Raw genomic sequence first — 5,305 nt, 5'->3', positions numbered from 1 at the left:
GAGTGTGTTTTGTATTCCCTTGATTTTAGATTGTATTCCCTTGGTTTTTGACTGACATGTGGCATTGGGAAGGTATCTTATTTGTGACAAAAGGATCCTTTTGTAAAAAAGAGATGTTTTTATAACCATCCAAGTGCTATCATAAAACAGTCTGTGAGCAACTGAACTACAGCCGATTGATTCTATGCCTAGAAACTTGAGTTTTCTCTTCACTAGCTGACAGTTTCATCTCCACCTTCCTGTGTTCTTAAGAGGTCGATGTTTCAAGGAGAAGTTGACAGGGATTGTATGTCTCTTAGTCCCCTTGCTCTGCTCTTACTATTGCCTGAGGTCTTTCCCTGAGTCCTCTCTCTTTGTCCCCATTCTTTCTTTCTTCGCCAGATGTGGCAAAGTTGGATTGAGCCCTTTGCCCATCCTCTGATCCTTTTCTGTTTGAAAAGTGTGAAGGAGGAAGTATGGGAAATTTCACTGATAAAGAGGAGATGCTCACATGGGACTTTTTGAAAGCCAGTGATTTGTTTCCCTTTTTGAATCTGTATTTTTATTTTTGTGCCAGTACTGGTGCTTGAGTTCAGTGCCTCAATGCTATCCCTTAGCTTTTTCCTTCAAGGCTGGTGATCTGCCATTTCAGCCATAGCTCCACTTTTTAGCCTTTTGGTGGTTAACTGGAGATAAGGCTCTCTGATTTGTCTTTCTGGAATGGTTTTGAACCAGGATCCTCAGATCTCAGCTTTCTGAGTAGGTAGAATTACAGGCATTTGCCCCTGATAGCCAGTTGACTTCCTTCTTTCTTAGCTGTCTTATTGTGCTTTTGTCCTATACCACAATATCCAAATATAATTTAAAATGTATGCCAGGACCTTACTGAAATAGAGATACTTTTTATACATAATGTTTTTTTATTCCAGTTACTCTTTTGTTTCTTTACTAATATATCTTCTTTCTTGATAGCGAAGTTCTCTCTGCCCTGGTTTTCTCATTTCAAAATATTCTGCAGAAGGAAAGCAATCCTGACATGAATAGTTGCATGGCACATTGGAAGGCTATGCTAGGTGGCTGCTGAGCCTTTGCGTAGCTTCAGGACTCAGGGCTTGTTCTTTGCAGAGCCTGTATCTGTCCCCATCTCTCATCTGAGTACCTCCCAATGAATCATGTCAGACCCTCAGATGTCCCCAGATCCTACTTGGGAAACTAATACACTTTCCCCAGCCTCCAGAGGGCTCCTTTTGTGTTTAGCAATGTGAGTTCATACTGCCAAAGGGTTAATCTTCCAAGACTAAGTGCAGATTGGGTAAAATAAGAGAAGATCAATGATTGTACCCTGCCATGAGTGGGGTGTTCAATCATGCAAGTTTTCAGCCAGATTTTTAGAAATCTGCATCATAGAAGTCACCTGGGTGTCACACCCTGAGGAACTCCGAGTTAATGTGTGGTGAACAGAAATATCAGGGTTGTGCCTATAGGGTGGTTTTCATTGCTATGAGCTTAAGCACAGGAAAAATGGCCGTGGTGGTGTTAATTTTTTTATGGGCAGTTGCACGATAGCTGGTGTTGGAATGTTAGCGGCACTGTAGCAGAACTAAAAATGTTACCCTGAGACATTTAAAACGACTAATAAATATCTGGTTTTAAAACCCAGACAATAAAAAATTATACACTTGCAAAGTTGTTTTTGCTGGTTGTTGCTTTAACATTGGAGTGAGTGCTTAAAGATACTTTTTCCTCCTCTTTCCTGGCTTTCTCAATTATTATTGGTGGCTCAGAAATTCAGAGATTATCTGATTATTTTGTGCTTTCACAGAAAGAGGCCTGAGGAGGAGACTCAGGCCCCTTTTCAGAGCGATTTGGCTCCAGAGTGTGAAGATGGGGTCTTTGCTCGGGGTTAGGGGCACACATCCTGCGTGTGGTCAGCCAGGAGTGTGTGCACACAGATGGCTGTCCAGGGTGGCAGGTGCTATTTCCTAACCCAAGACCCATGAATATGATGCCTGTTCAGGAAACCAACTGCACCCATTGGTGCTCACCGGTAGTCTGCAATCATCTTATTCCCTTTTAGAGAAACTGGAATTGTTTCTGCAAGAAGTAGACACTTACTGCGGCCAAGAAAACAATTCAGCTTTCCCCCATCACCTTCAAAACATAAAAGAAGTATTATTAAAACAATTGGAACAGCATTTCCTATTTTGTTTTGCTTGATTCTGCCTAATAATTTTATTAGTTTCAACATTTTCTTGTTTACTATTTTATCCTACTATGGATTTTCATAGTTTTGACAAGGATTACTGTAATTATTAGTGACAATCCTTTCATGGATAATAATTATTGATTTCTATCTTTTTTGTTATTTGCAAGATTTTAAATCATGTCTAGCAGTGGCATGTAAAATAAAATGATGAATATAGTTTTACCAGCTGCTGAGATGGATTTAAGAATATCCCAGCAGTATAACTATAAATACATTATTATGCTTATATGTATTATAAATTTTTCCTTTGCTCTCCAGAAGATTTCTAGCAATTTCCGACACTTCTGAGTTATAACTATACTTCTCTGCACAGGGTTTAATGTTGAAAAAACATGTTTTAATATATAAAATTTAAAATTTTAAATGGACACGCAAATAGCAAAAGATATCTGGGTGAGTATTACAAATCTAACTTGGAATCTTGAAATTTTTGTGATAGTCTTCAATAATCTGTGAACACGAACAATTTGTGCACATAGCTGGATTTGTTTTTCTCTTATTTAAGTGTCTCTTCCTGTCCTTGAGTATAGTTTCTATAATTCCACAAAGCTAGCTAGCTAGATGCCAGTCCATGTCTTAAATAAATTGCTATTTCTTTTCCAAATTCTGATTTGGGCAGTAGTTTTCAGTAATGTCCCACTTTGAATAAGGTTGTTGCTACTTTATTCTCTATTTTTGTTCAGTGTGTTAGTGAAATGATTCCCTTTTTTTGAATGATTGTAAAGAAATTGTACGTAACACCTATGCTTTGGGTCATGTGAATGTGAGACTTATATGAGTGTGGGGAGGTATGAAACTGTAAGATTTAAACCACATATTTCTGAATCTTTTTAATGTCAGTTTTTTTCTTAACAAAAGTTTAAAAGTGAGATTTAATTCAAGAAGCCTAGATGTTCCCATAGTCAAAAAAAAAAAAACACCAATGAGCTAAAATAATGAGCTTTAGGTGAGAGAAAAATCTTCAGCAATTTGAGAACCTGCTTAGCATATACTTGGGTGTCAGAGACAGTGCTCTCACTTCCATAGCAATAAGTGACCTTAGATTAATTAATTTCTATTTCAGAGAGCATAACCAGAATTGGTGCAAAAGAATATGCCAAAATATCAGGAGGAATGTTCTAAATTGGCCACAGCCTGACTGGGATCCTATGATGAACATATAAAATAATGTGATAGTTTTCATTTGCAAGGTGTACCATGTTTTGAGTTCATTGTGACTGAGTTGAGATCATTCTAACAAGACCATTTCTGTCCCCATGTATTCACAATTGGTCAGCAAGGAGATATTTCATTGGCAACTTCTGTTACCAAGAAATAGCCAGCTTTTTTCCTTTGTAAAGTCATCTACAAAAATACAGAGCAGAGAATCTTTTTCAGAGCATTAGAAACTTGCACAAGTGCTTTTAGCCCTTGTGTAATCATTAACTTAACGTGCTAAGGTGGATAGAGCATTCAGCATAGTCCATGGAGCACTGTATTAATAATCTAGAAAAGAAGAGCATAATATTCCCTGACCGCTCAGAAATGGCATCAGAATATGAAGTGAGCACCAGAAAAGTGCCTTGTGTCCAAAGAATAATACTAGTTATAGACAAAATTGGCTATAATGCATATTTAAAGAGCTCCTGTACAATTCAGACCCTTGGTCTAGATCTTTCAGTCCTTACTTGCTTCTATTTACTGATCAAAATCAGTTAGTAATCAGAAATAAACTATAGCTGTCTATTCCTCCTTACCTCTCTCTCCACATGAAATTTTTAAGCAAGCACCAAGTCCGTGGTAAATGGTGCATTTTAACAAATGCTCTGTAAAGGCCAATTATTCAGTCAATACTGAATTGGGTAAAAGGAAATATGGCTGCTTAGCTACAGGGAAGATGTCTACATGCTATTGGCATCTGTTTGGTAGGTAATGTTCTTAAATGGCCTGGCCTTCCTCCAAACTTTGATTATTCATAAATCTGTTGAGTGTGGTTAAGTTGCACTATTAACGTTTAATCTTTTATTGAAGCAAACTCAGGAGACCGAAATCTATTTGCTTTAGCAAGCTTGTTCACTGATAAATGTATGATTGAATTTTTTTCCTTTTGTGAATTCCTCAGCATAAGAAAAACACAGCTGGGCAGAGCACAGATCATATTTATCTTTTCATTAACGAAAGTACAAGAAGATAGCATCATTGGAGGCTTATAAGGAGAGATTGCTAAAGAACAGTTCTCCTCCTGTTTGCCTACTCACTTGAGAAAAGCTTTCCAAACAAGCATTTGAGATACTTAGAAGAAAAGCTAGTTGAGTTGTCAAAAGAAGACCAGGTGAATGTATATAAAGTGGTTGGATTTCAGATAACGTTTTCCCGGGAGTGTTTAGATTGGTTAAATATTAGAGGAAGAGAGATAATAACACTGTCGCCATAAACTTGGACCTATATCTTGTTACACAAAGTTGGTATGAAAGGCCTATCAAAGATTTTTCCATCCCAGATGGTCCGGTTTCAACTTGGTAAAGGGCATTGTAGGTCAAGATTGTTTCAATGGTAATTGCCAGGCAGGAACACAGAATCTTTGTATAGACTTTATGTAATACATGCACATACACGCATACACACACACACACACACACACACACACACACACACACACACATATCTTTAATCTTTTTTGGGCCGGGAGGTTGGCCTAGTGGTTGGGTTTGCCTAACATGCATGAAGACCCAGGTTTGATTCTTCCATACCACATACACAGAAAAAGCTGGAATTAGTGGTATGGTTGAAGTGAGTAAGTTGAAGGACAGTGCTCAGGTCCTAAGTTCAAGCCCCAGGACTGGCAGACTAAACAAACAAAATACTTTTCTAGGAAATAGACTGAAAAATTGTGAGATTGAAGGGACATTTATTTTCATTGGACCTCATACCTGCCAGCTAGTGAACATTATCTGAAATGAAATAAATGACTCATAGCTTCTGTGCATTAGTAATAAGTCTTAGAAATGGGAGAGTACACTGACTGACATTGCAGTCAGTCTTGCCATTTCCCTTCCTGTGAGGATTGTGAAGATGCTGCTG

General features: G+C 37.9%; 1 long non-coding RNA gene across 2 annotated transcripts; it reads right to left on the bottom strand.

Annotated features, from left to right (window-relative positions):
- Positions 1 to 906: 906 nt before the first annotated feature.
- LOC150068505 (uncharacterized) lies at positions 907 to 4,051 on the bottom strand. Of its 2 annotated transcripts, none has more exons than XR_016536284.1 (3): positions 3,982 to 4,051; positions 2,095 to 2,130; positions 907 to 991 (listed from the first exon to the last, which is right to left on the bottom strand). It is a non-coding gene; the product is annotated as an uncharacterized LOC150068505 (long non-coding RNA). The 2 variants fall into 2 exon arrangements; XR_016536288.1 differs by having other exon boundaries at positions 909 to 991; positions 2,025 to 2,130.
- Between the last annotated feature and the right edge of the window lie 1,254 nt (positions 4,052 to 5,305).

Source organism: Megascapheus bottae, chromosome 1 (genome assembly GCF_031878675.1).
Source record: "Megascapheus bottae isolate mThoBot1 chromosome 1, mThoBot2.hap1, whole genome shotgun sequence".
Classification (NCBI taxonomy): Eukaryota; Metazoa; Chordata; class Mammalia; order Rodentia; family Geomyidae; genus Megascapheus; species Megascapheus bottae.
The sequence above is the reverse complement of the archived record's forward strand: the minus strand, read 5'-3'. Positions and strand labels throughout refer to the sequence as shown.